The 13693-nt window shown below is 43.2% G+C and overlaps 1 pseudogene across 1 annotated transcript in view; it reads right to left on the reverse strand.

Moving 5' to 3' along the window:
* LOC311232912 (protein CEPU-1-like) overlaps positions 1–13693 on the reverse strand; it is a 143277-nt pseudogene that overhangs the window by 44237 nt on the left and 85347 nt on the right. The window contains exon 3 of the transcript in view: positions 9902–10024. The product of the transcript in view is annotated as a protein CEPU-1-like (transcript). The remainder of the gene's footprint in view (positions 1–9901; positions 10025–13693) is intronic.

Raw genomic sequence — 13693 nt, forward strand, 5'->3', positions numbered from 1 at the left:
GTGATCAGGAATTGGAATATACCAGTTGGATACCATCTGATGTCAGGTAAGGACTCTATGTTATCAGTGTTAGGATAATCAGAGTAAGTTTGATGAAGTTATAAGCTGTTTTGTGAAATGTCCTCTTTCGGTTTCACTGTAAAAGTCCGTGAGGAAATCAACGGAGCGATTATCAGTGCGCGGCCGTAATGTGCTTGCGTGCACGTATAATATTGATCATCTAGCGTTTATTTGAAAACTATTCATAAAAAGGCCGACGAATATCAACGTTGTGGAATATTCCACTAAAAGACGATTTTCATAGAATGCTCCAGAATGAGCTGTTTTTTATATCAAAACGGGGGCTTTTCTAACTGCTCTGAAACGGAAACGACGCGATAAAAAAACAATCTGCCTTGACAGCACTGACTGGAAAATAGTCTTTGATAATGTGATGGGCAGATTAGACACATAGCCATAATTTAAAACATAGATTAGGCGATATTAACGTTAACATTGGCGCCGATGGTGGCATTCAGCCGGTAAAACGGAAAACCAGGCGTGGCGCTCAAAATGTTAACCTGCTGTTTCGGACATCGACCTTCCACGTCATAAGGCTTTGGCCAAGCAACGTCTATCCAACTGGATGATATTGTATATATCTGTAATACCTAATGCCTGAATTTCCCCATGGGGATCAATAAAGGAATATCTTATCTTATCTTACAGCATCTGTTCTAAACACCCTCTAAGCATTTCAGACTAGAGGTAGCATCGTTTTCACCTAAAAGGTTCCTGATAAACCCAACCCTCACCTTAAAGTAAAAGTTGTTGTTAAAATAATAGCTCTACATTCCAACAGCCACCACTGATATACCACTGAGTGTTTTGGTCAGCAACCTGGGTCTCCCAGTCCCTCCTCTCTGCAGTAAACAGAAAATAAATGTGCTGGTATCTCATTCTCACTTTATCCAATCAGGAGATAGAATTCCATACTGCAAAAATGGTCTGACAAAAATAAGAAATACAAACTAGTTTTAAGCAAATAATGTGCTTGAAGTAAAATAATCTGCCAGCAAATTTGGCTTGGCAAGATTTCTTCAAAGGAGTAAAGATACCTAGGGTTCCCTCTCCTGATTGGATAAAGTGGGAAGAGGGAACAGGAAATGTATTTTGCGTTTACTGCAGAGCAGGAGGGACTGGGAGACCCATGTTACTGACCAGACACTCTATATCAGTGATGGCTGTTTACTGCAGAGCAGGAGGGACTGGGAGACCCATGTTACTGACCAGACACTCTATATCAGTGATGGCTGTTTACTGCAGAGCGGAGGGACTGGGAGACCCATGTTACTGACCAGACACTCTATATCAGTGATGACTGTTTACTGCAGAGCAGGAGGGACTGGGAGACCCATGTTACTGACCAGACACTCTATATCAGTGATGGCTGTTTACTGCAGAGTTGAGGGACTGGGAGACCCATGCTACTGACCAGACACTCTATATCAGTGATGACTGTTTACTGCAGAGTGGAGGGACTGAGAGACCCATGTTACTGACCAGACACTCTATATCAGTGATGACTGTTTACTGCAGAGCGGAGGGACTAGGAGACCCATGTTACTGACCAGACACTCTATATCAGTGATGGCTGTTTACTGCAGAGTGGAGGGACTGGGAGACCCATGTTACTGACCACACACTATATCAGTGATGGCTGTTTACTGCAGAGCGGAGGGACTAGGAGACCTATGTTACTGACCAAACACTCTATATCAGTGATGGCTGTCGGAATGTAGAGACTATTTGAACAAATAAATACCTTTTGAACTTTGTCCCTCACCTCCCAACTTCAGTGGAGAGACCAAACATCCCATCCTAACCTAACATTTTTTATTTTGTATTTTTGTGATGGTCAGTTTTCAAAGACATGGCAAGTCTAGTGAAAGATGATGTAGATCACATGTTGTTCCATTAGTCCATTAGCCAGGCTACCTGGTATGCACTAGCTAGGCTACCTGGTATGTACTAGCTAGGCTACCTGGTATGCACTAGTCACTGGCTAAACTGGCAGCAACCCGCCTGATCTCAAACCAACCGAAGTCAGCCCATGTCACCCCACTTCTTAGGGACCTGCACTGGCTCCCCATTGCTGCACGAATCCGCTTCAAGGCCCTCGACCTAGCATACCGTGCGGCAAAGGGAACCGCTCCCGCCTACCTCCGGTCAATGGTCTCTAACTACACACCCTCAAGACCCCTACGCTCTGCATCTTCTGGCCGCCTCAGACCCACTCCTAACCAAGCTCCGGGAGGGTCATCAAGGAGAAGCCGCCTTTTCTCAGTCCTTGCCCCACAATGGTGGAATGAACTACCCACCCCAGTTAGGACAGCCGAAACACGTCCAATCTTTCGCCGTCGACTAAAGACGCACTTCTTCAACCATTATCAAAAATGTAAAAATCTAACCCTAACTAACCTTACTGTCATCGTGCACTTGTCCTAATAAACGAACCTACACTGTAGCATGCAACACTTTGATGAACATTGTTACTCAGCTGATAGAGTTGTGCCCTTCCCGATGACTTGTCGTACAGAACTTGTAAGTCGCTTTGGATAAAAGCGTTCAGCAAAATGACTAAATGTAAATGTAGCCAGGCTACCTGGTATGCACTTGTCAGGCTACCTGGTACAGTATGTACTAGCCAGGCTAGTATTTGCTAGTATGGTCATGAAATTGGTATACAATTTTGCTCTAAGTAGTATTAAACGGGTCTTTAAAAGGTATTAAATGTAACTTGAACCTGCAGACACCCTGCATTAAGTTTTAGTATTCGAAGATGTAATTCAGAGAAAACAAATCAAATAAAACATACCCCTGAAAGGGTTAAATAAAGACTGGCGCAAGAGAGGTTCTGGGCAGCTAACCTCACCTAATACAGTTATGAGGTTTTACCATCTGGGTGACATTATGCTGCCTTATCTGTGGGCTCCGTCCTCACTCTGCCCAGGCCTGTTGGACCGTGATAGGACAACATTTAAAGGCCCTGTACTGTATATGAGTCCTTTGACCATTATAGATTAGGGCACAGATGGAAAATAGCCTATTTGGAACTTTCTTACCTCATCATACCGTAAAGCAAAATATTGATAGCCGAAGAGCAAAACCTCTGAATAAATAAGTGGGGAAAAACCTCCTCCTGTCTGCACCTTGCGAGGCACTAATGCCAGGTCGGTATTGTTAACACATAATTAGGGATGTCCGTTATTATCAGCCTACCGATATTATCGGCCGATATCGGCATTAAATGTGATATCGGAAAATATCTGTATCGGTTTAAATTTTTTTTTTTTTTTTTTTTTTTTACATTTCTATAACCTTTATTTACCCAGGCAAGCAAGTAAGAACAAATTCTGATTTTATTTATTGTCAAAAGTATGCATAATGTTGTGTTAATTCCACAACAATAGATATGTAATGTTAATTACCTGAAATTATTCAATTTTTTGGGGGGGGGGAAACAGTTATGCACAGACAATTATCATGGCTTACGGTTGAGAAACGTCTGCAATCCCGTCTCATTACTTTTCTCAGAAATGTTCAAGTTGTCAAAAAACCACAGTATTTTTATGATCATATAGTTTACATAAGAGAAGAACATGACCATATGACTAGACAAGCTACGTCAGGCCATCTAATGGCACCTAAACCGAGAACAAATCTACTAAAATCTTCTGTGACTTACAGAGCTATCATGGAATGGAACTCATTGCCAAGCTACTTAGCTGAAATAGAATCCAAGGCTACCTTTAAGAGGAAGTTAAAGTGCCATCTGCTGATGAGCATGCAGTGAGCCATTATGGCAAAGAGGTGAAAACCAGTTGACTGTTGGTTGTGTTTAAGTTGATGGCGGTGAGTGCTGCTCAGGAAGCACTATTTGTTTGATTTTAGTTATTTTAGTTATTTTAATTGAATGCTTTTTGCTGGTGGATATCTTGTACAATATCATTCTAACTGATGTTGATAGTGATGTACTGTAATTGATGATGTGACTGATGTTGAGGTTGATGTATGTATTGATGTTGATGTTGATGATGATGTAATGTATGTATTGATGTAATGTAATGTATTGAATGTTGTTGTACATTTGTGCGTGCCGGACCCCAGGAAGAATAGCTTTTGCCCAGTGCAAAAGCTAATGGGGATCCTAAATAAACATAAACTCTCACTATCTCTCTCTATTGCTCTCGCGCTATCTCTCTATCTCTATCTCTCTCTCTATCACTCTCTCTCTGTTCTCTCACTCTCTCTCTGTTCTCTCTCTCTGTTCTCTCTCTCTCTCTCTCTCTCTCTCTCGCTCTCTCTCTCTCTATCTCTCTATATATCTCTCTCTCTCTCTCTCTCTCTCTGTCTCACCCTCTCTCTCACCCGGTATCTTTCTTTCTTTCTCTCTGAGTACCCGTCTCCTGGCGCTGACTAAGGTGATGGATGCCTCGGGGTCTTGGCCAAGCTTGTAGTGACTGCTCTACATGCACCTCCGAGGCCTTGGATCAGTTATTCACCGCCGTCTGTCTGTGGTCCTGTCAACTGATTAACAGACTGTTAACAGATTAACAGTCAACGCGGTTTCATTGCTGGGTTAAGTACTTCTATTCTATTCACATAATACGCTTACTTCATATATCTACTCCATTCACATATATGCCTACCACTTGTATCTATTGCTATGTCCGCCTACTACAATCTCATGAGCTGTCTAACGCCTGTCCCGTCTCCCTGTCTTCCTATGACTTGCTGTCCTGGAGTGTTGACCGGAGTGTTGGACGTCCCGTGACGAAGGCCGGGAGATTGCGACCCCCTCTGCGTGCCCCCCTGTCTCCGGAGGTCTCGTAGTGGTGACCGGAGTGCCGGATGTCCCGCGATGATGTCGGGGAGTTCGCGACCCTCTCTGCGCCACCCCCTATCTCCCTGTCTCCGGCTGTCCCTGAGCAACGACCGGAGTGTTGAATGTCCCGTGACTAAGACGGGGAGGACGTGACCCTCTTTGCGCCGCCCCTGTGCCTCAAATAGATCCGCTATCAACTCTATCTTTAATCTTTCAAAATGTTCAGTTGCTATCGCTATTAGCTCTATCTTTAATTTTTCAAAATTTACAGTTGCTATTGCATGCACTCATCTGTGTTTCACCACACACATGAGTGCATGCTTACCAACTGTCCGTCTGCAACACTACTATCACCAACATCTAAGAAGGGAGATCCCCCCTTGAATGGCCCTTCTAAGGTTTCTCTCCTCCACACTGCCTGTGGAGCTTTTTTCCCTATTGTTAGGTTTTAGTGAGTTTTTCCTTACCTTCGCGTGGGGTATGTCTGGGAGTGCTTGCATTCTTTCATTTATTTGCATTCATCTAAAAAATGTTTGGACCTTATGGTGTTCTTGTTCTGTTCTTGACTTATTGTTATGTTGTCTTCTTGACTTGTTTAAAGAAGACCTGTACGGCCCATGGGGACATTAACGTGTGTTGTCGGGCCCTATAAATAAATTTGATTTGATTTGATTTGATTTTGATTTATCTATCTATCTCTCTCTCTCTCTCTCTCTCTCTCTCTCTCTCTCTCTCTCTCTCTCTCTCTCTCTCTCTCTATCTCTCTCTCTCTCTCTCTCTCTCTCTCTCTCTCTCTCTCTCTCTCTCTCTCTCTCTCTTGGCCTGGTTTGTCTCTCTAAACATATTGTGGATGAGAAAACGGAGAACAGAGAGAGACAGAGAGAGAGAGAGATGTTTTCCTCAGCAGCTCTGTGGTTCCTCTGGCACAGCGACGCTCCCTGAAGGGACACAACAACAGTTTCATCCTCTCACTTGACCCTCCCCCTACTCCCCCCCCCCCCCCCCCCCCCCGCCGGGGACGAGCAAGGCCCCGCCTCCTGACCTAGGGGCGACCTCATCAGCGGGGCGGCGGGATAAAGCGGAGCGGCCATGTAGTAACGTGTCCGACTGTAAAATAAACTCCTGGGAAATGTAAGTGTCATTGTGAGTCGCCTTGTCTCCGCGGCCTGGTTGTAGCTTTGTGGGTTTATTGCCTGGATTTGTCGAGTTTTGTGAACCAATTACTTTCAAATGCATTGCTTGTACATTATTAATGTCTGTGTGCATGTGTTGGTGTTTGTCCCGGACCATTAGGGCCAGGCCTGCCTCAGAGTCACTAATGGCTCGTTCATCATTAAATGAAGTGAAAAGATAGAGTAAAAATACTCTCTGTATTTGTGCACATAGTGGCAAACGGAGGAATGTAATAGAATAGAAGTACTTTATTGATCCTGAGGGAAATTCAACAAATAAAGAATAGAAATAAAAATACAGTCAGGGATATACATTCTAAAAAATATGTATATACATTCTAAAATATACTGCCAAAAATATACACACAAATATAAATATATTAGGGATGTCCGATATTATCGGCCTACCGATATTATCGGCCGATATCGGCATTAAAATGTGATATCGGTTGATATCGGTATCAGAAATTAAGAGTTGGACAATATCGGTATATCGGTATCGGTAAAAAAGCCAATATCGAGCATCCCTAATCTATATATATATATATATATATATATATATATATATATATATATATATATATATATATATATATATATCAGTGGAGGCTGCTGACCAAATTTTTAGGTGAAGCACAAATTATTATATTATATTATATATTAAATAATATTTTTAAAACATCCCCCACTGTGTGTCAGTGGTCAGTGGACACAGATGAAAACATATTAACATTAGGTGACAGCGGACCTGACCAGATGAAAACATATTAGGTGACAGCGCACCTGACCAGATGAAATCATATTAGGTGACAGCGCACCTGACCAGAACAAAACATATTAGGTGACAGCGCACCTGATCAGATCAAAACATTTTAGGTGACAGCGCACCTGACCAGATCAAAACATATTAGGTGAAGGTGACAAGGAAGCCACAGACTCATACCCCCCCCGACACTCAACTAACCGCCTCGGACAGTCCTTCATACCAAATGCTTCTTTATGTTACATTTTGTATAAAAGTATTCTGTACTTCTGTATGACAACTAATAAAGAAACTTGAGAAACTTGAGATTGGCCCGAGCTAAACCTATCCTCCGGACATGCAGCTGGACCCATTTTGACTTTGCAATGCAGCAATCTCTGATTGGATTTGCAAGGCTGCCAATCATATTCAACCTCCGTGTATTGGATGTCAAGGGCTGTCAATCAATCAATCCTCCATTCAATGGCAAGAGTTTAACTGCACAGACCGTGCTTAGATGAAGTTAATAGCCTATTTTGATTAGCTGTTATTTATTATTTATTTAACAATGGGTCACACCTGTGAAGTTTTCTTCACGAATAATTACTGCAGGCAATACTGCAGTGCAGGCCTGCTCAGAGCTGTACATTTTGGCCATTTTTGAAGAAAAAATTATTCACTGGCATTTTTTTTACAGAGGAAAACATTTATAATAAAAAAATAATAATAATAATAATAAAAAAAAAATATATATATATATATATATATATATATATATATATATATATATATTTTTTTTTTTTTAATATAGGTATATGTAAATTAATAATAATTATGAATTATGAGTGAATTTGTGTTTCACGTGTTGTCATAGAGAAACCTCCACTGATATATATATACGAGTGAGTTGATGACTCATATTTCCTCTTCAAACCGCAGCCACTGGACTTGAAGTTCACCACCAAACATCTCACACAGTGCTCAGAGGGGAACTGCACCCTGAGACAGAACATGTTGTGGTATTTAAATTATCTGCGACAGCTCATCTCTATGTTGTACGTTGACTTCTCTCTTTTATTTTATCCACTTTTTCTCCTCCTGTTTTTCTGTGTTTTTCTTCCATCCCAATTTAGTCGTTATGCCAATTCCCCCCTTCCCCCTTCCTGGTCGTTGCACGCATGTGCCCCCCACTGGTCAGTCTAGGGAGCCCTGAAGTCTATCACATGCTTCCTCCGAGACATAGGAGACAGCCAGCAGCCTCTTTTCACCTGCCAGCGCGGACTCTCATTGGCGAGGTGTAACGCGTGGGAGGCTCACACTACCCTCACCATCTCCTGTCCTCGCTGTGCAGGCGCCCTGACCGACCTGTAGGAGTCGCTGTTTACAACGACCAGAATACCACCCACCGGCTTCCCTCCCGCTGACTCTGCCAATTGTGTCAGTATGACGACCGGCCCAATCCAGAGGCACCGCTGACAGCCAGATTCGATACCAGTGTGTCTCGCTTTTGGTGACGAGCGCTTAGTCCGCTGTGCCACCCAGCCGCCCTTGGACTTACTTCTCTCTTTTAAGATGGAAGCCAGAGCCTCAAAGCTTGAATTTACGATTCGATGTCAATCGACACTTTTCGGAGTCGGTCCGCTGACGATGCATTTGTCGTGCGTCGACTCTGTGGGCTCAGCCTCGAATCATGTTAGTTTGAACCAGTGTTCCGAATGAGTTTGATTTAAATGCGGAGACTACAGCTGTGAATCAGAAAATGTACCCATGATAGCAATTGAACGATGTCAAATCTGACACAAAATTGTTGAACTTAAATGGACATTATAGACATTTTCTAACTTGACAACATGAACATTCTAAATGTTTCTTGTTGTGATGGATGAACCCTTTCACTGCCACATGACTAGGGATGTCCGATATTATTGGCCTACTGATATTATCGGCCGATATCGGCATTAAAATGTGATATCGGAAAATATCGGTATCGGTTTTCAAAAAAAGTTTTTTTTTTATTTAATTTTTTTACATTTCTAGAACCTTTATTTACCCAGGCAAGCAAGTAAGAACAAATTCAGATTTTATTTATTGTCAAAAGTATGCATAATGTTGTGTTAATTCCACAACAAGAGATATGTAATGTTAATTACCTGAAATTATTAAAAAAAATTGGGGGGGGGGAAACCCTGCATATATCGTTATCGGTTGATATCGGTTGATATCGGTATTGGAAATTAAGAGTTGGACAATATCGGTATATCGGTATCGGTAAAAAAGCCAATATCGAGCATCCCTACACATAATCTATTAATATAGTCCAAAAACAGTGTATTGTATTGGGTATCCTTAAAAAATAGCGTTCGGCAAGAAAAGAACACGTTTCAACAGTTTTCTCAAAAAAGTTAAATGTTCACATAGGAGGTTTTGCACTTCAGCCATCGACATTTACGCACATTACCCAAAAAGAATGCTTACAGCCCCAACATGTAGTAATTGAAGTTTAAAGTTCATATTTATGCTATTGCCAGTCCTCGTACGAAGACCTCGGTCAATCAACTAGATCATTGAAATATTAATTTCTTCTTCTTTTTTTTTTTTGTGTGGTTACCATTTGTTTGGACGACCCAGCTCCCAGAAAAGAAGAAAAGAAAAAAAACGTACGCATCCGTGGTCCAGTTGATGAGATTTTGGCGAGAATCGATTGGTGTGACACCAGATGATAAATAGGGTCTTGGTTGAAAAACTTTAATCAGCTTTAATGAGCTGACAACCACAAAGTGGGTCAGGTAGTAGGAGCCGCTGCATCATATGGTGTAGCCTTGGTCAAGATAAGATCTGTGTCGTCGTCGTCGCCCCCCCCCCCCCCCCCGCTGGCCTGGGACCAGAGCTCCAACCAGACCCTTCTCTCCCGTGTGCCTCCCCCTCAGCCTCCCTCATGTGTCAATAAAGGAATGATAAGGGATGTGGACCGCCCACTCTCTTCTAAACACACACACACACACACACACACACACACACACACACACACACACACACACACACACACACACACACACACACACACTTCCACTTCCACTTCCACTGGCCTGCTTAACATGCAAATCTGAAAGACATTATTACCTTCTGTCGTCTCTGTACCACTCAAAGTCGCCCTCTGGCTTGGCGTCCGCCTCGCACTCCAGCACTCCCTTCTGTCCCACGCTCACGCCTACGTCCCTCCCCTCCGACACACCGTGGGAGCATCTGCAGGTGGGGGGTGGGGGGGGGGGACGACGACGACGACGACGACAAACACAACACAAGGTGGCGGTCAGTCGTGGAGGCAGCGGGCGGGCGGGAGGTCAGTGGACCGCGAGGAGAGACGGGATCGTAACCAGCATGTACTGTACAGAAACAACTACAGCACTTAACATGTAGAGTAAAACAGAGAGAGAACCCAGCATGTACTGTACAGAAACAACTACAGCACTTAACATGTAGAGTAAAACAGAGAGAGAACCCAGCATGTACTGTACAGAAACTACTACAGCACTTAACATGTAGAGTAAAACAGAGAGAGAGAACCCAGCATGTACTGTACAGAAACAGCTACAGCACTTAACATGTAGAGTAAAACAGAGAGAGAGAACCCAGCATGTACTGTACAGACACTACTACAGCACTTAACATGTAGAGTAAAACAGAGAGAGAGAACCCAGCATGTACTGTACAGAAACAACTACAGCACTTAACATGTAGAGTAAAACAGAGAGAGAGAACCCAGCATGTACTGTACAGACACTACTACAGCACTTAACATGTAGAGTAAAACAGAGAGAGAACCCAGCATGTACTGTACAGAAACAACTACAGCACTTAACATGTAGAGTAAAACAGAGAGAGAGAACCCAGCATGTACTGTACAGACACTACTACAGCACTTAACATGTAGAGTAAAACAGAGAGAGAACCCAGCATGTACTGTACAGAAACACCTACAGCACTTAACATGTAGAGTAAAACAGAGAGAGAGAACCCAGCCTGTACTGTAGGGCAACAGGCACGGGTATCCTTTCAAGTAAATTTGTTACATAAACAACATACACAAATCTAAACTATTTTAATGTTGCTGTGGGACAAAGTGAGACTATAGCCTCCAATCAAATGCCATGTATGTAGATATTATAATTACTATGTTTATATAGTGGATCATACAAATACAAACACAATAGATGTTTTGGAACTTTTGATATGTATTGCCCCTCAACAGGCCACAACTGGGCAACATTAAATTATGCTTGTTAAGCACTATACCAAAAATAAATAACAAATATATACTGATTGATTGAACATTTTAATTAACAGATTGCAGAATGGGTACAGTACAGCTCAATACACACAATTGTGAAGGGGATGCAGACCAGAGACTTTCGTCTTGTTTACATCAGGGTCCCCCATTTTCAATTCATGACATTCATGACATACACAACATACAGATATAAGAATCTAATCTAATCATCTATTCTAAACTAATCTAATCATGCCATTTAACACTAGCACAGCCGACAAGGGGTCACATGACCCTTAGGCATTTTCAATAAATGTATCCTTGTCATTCGGTCGAGCTCCAGCTCTGTCACTCAATGACTTTTCCTAAAGGTACCCGTTTTATCTGGCACGGTTTCTGAAATTTTAAAATGACTTCAGGAAAATGTAATTAGAACGTTATTCCACATGGAATATATAATATGTGGAAAGTCACAGCACTTTGTGAGCGACTAGCGCAGGGCTGGCCAACCCATGGCTCGCGAGCCACATGTGGCTCTTTGCCCGTCAATGTGAGTCTCTTACATCCAAAAAATGTATGAACATTTTGATATATTTTTTTAATAAAAAAAATATTAAAAAACTTTTTGTCACTCAAGTCAAGTCAAGTCAAGTCAAGAGTTTTATTTGTCACGGCATACAAGTATACAATGAAATGCGGGTGGTCTTGCCCGCAACGATGTGCAATACAGTAGTACAACATATAATAGGATCCAATAGACAACATTGTGCAATAAACAGGTAACATAGTGGGACATCACAGTATTTGTACATAGTTATTTACAGAGCATGAAGTACATGCTAGGTCCCTTGGTAGTGCAATACACTGTTACTATACTATTTTTAAAGTGACCTTTCTTTGTGGCCATAAGTGTGGGCGTGTGCAGCATGAGTGAGTGCTTTCTCATGTTAAAGTGGCTGCTAGTGTGCGAGCGTGCACAGCGTGTGTGTCGTGTGTGTGCTAATGTGTGCTTGTGTGTGTAGGGTTCAGTGTTCTGTGACCCTCAGTGTTCATTGTTCAAGGCTCTGATGGCCTGGGGGAAGAAGCTGAGCCGAAGCCTCTCTGTCCTAGTAGCTGGTGTTTGCAGGCGTCTGCCTGACCTCAGCAGCTGGAACAGGCTGTTATTGGGGTGGTGAGGGTCTTTCATTATTCTGCAGGCTCTGGATTTGCACCTCTTGTTGTATAGAACCTATAAGAAAAAGAAGAAAAGAAAAAATGATCTAACCCTAACTAACCATACTGTCATGCACCTAATAAACTAACCTACACTGTAGCACTCAACACTTTGATGAACATTGTTACTCAGCTGATAGAGTTGTGCCCTTCCTGATGGCTTGTCGTACAGAACTTGTAAGTCGCTTTGGATAAAAGCGTCAGCTAAATGACTAAATGTAAATGTAAATGTAAACCTGCAGGGGAGGTAGTGCAATACCCGTGGTACGCTCGGCAGAGCGCACCACTCTCTGTAGGGCCTTCTTGTCCTGTGCCGTGCTGTTTCCATACCAGGCAGTGATGTTTCCAGTCAAGATGCTCTCTACAGCTCCGGAGTAGAAGGACTGGAGTATCTTCCCCGATACTCTGAACTTCCTTAACTGTCTCAGGTAGTAGAGGCGCTGCTTCGCCTTTTTTACAACTGTGTCTATGTGTGTTGACCATGTCAGATCCTCTGAGATGTGGACCCCCAGGTACTTAAAGCTGCTCACCCTGTCCACGGTGGCCCCGTTTATCCTCAGTGGTGTGTGTGTCTCCTGCTGTCCTCTCCTATAATCCACGATCAGCTCCTTGGTTTTTACCAATGTTCAGGAGCAGGCTGTTGTCCTGGCACCAGCGTTCCAGTACCTCAACCTCCTCCCGGTAGGCCTTCTCGTCGTTGTCCGAGATCAGCCCCACCACCACTGTGTCGTCTGCAAACTTCACTATGGAGTTGGAGCTGAACTTGGCCACACAGTCATGTGTGTATAGTGAGTACAGCAGGGGGCTCAGAACACAGCCCTGGGGGGACCCGATGCTCAGGGTGATGGTGTTGGAGGTCTGACCCCCCACCCTGACCGCCTGGGGTCTTTCACTCAGAAAGTCCAGTACCCAGGTGCTCAGAGCGGAGCTCAGACCCAGCTCGATCAGCTTGTCCACCAGTCTGGTGGGGACTATGGTGTTGAACGCTGAGCTGTAGTCAATGAACAACAGTCTCACATAGCCCCCCTTCTGACGGTCCAGGTGAGAGAGGGTGCTGTGCAGTACTTGGGAGACCGCATCGTCAGTGGACCTGTTTGGCCTGTATGCAAATTGCATAGGGTCCATATCGCTGGGGAGGGAGGCACAAATGTGATCCTTGACCAGCCTCTCGAAACATTTCATGGCCACAGACCTGTGGTAAACCTCATATTTTTATATTAAGAGGTAATTATATAGTTTACACTGTTTATTTTTCTCATATTTCTCATATAAACTGTGGGGACATCTGACCCCTTCCGGCGGGAATCAGTGACATTTTCTCCATGGCTGTTCTAGTGTTAAGACATGCATGACATACAGATATATCTCTGAGCACCTGAAGACTGTGCTATTAAACCAGGAAGTGCAGCACTGTTGATAAGGTTGTAGCCTCC

This window comes from Notolepis coatsorum (genome assembly GCF_963971535.1).
Source record: "Notolepis coatsorum genome assembly, chromosome: 8".
Taxonomy (NCBI): Eukaryota; Metazoa; Chordata; class Actinopteri; order Aulopiformes; family Paralepididae; genus Notolepis; species Notolepis coatsorum.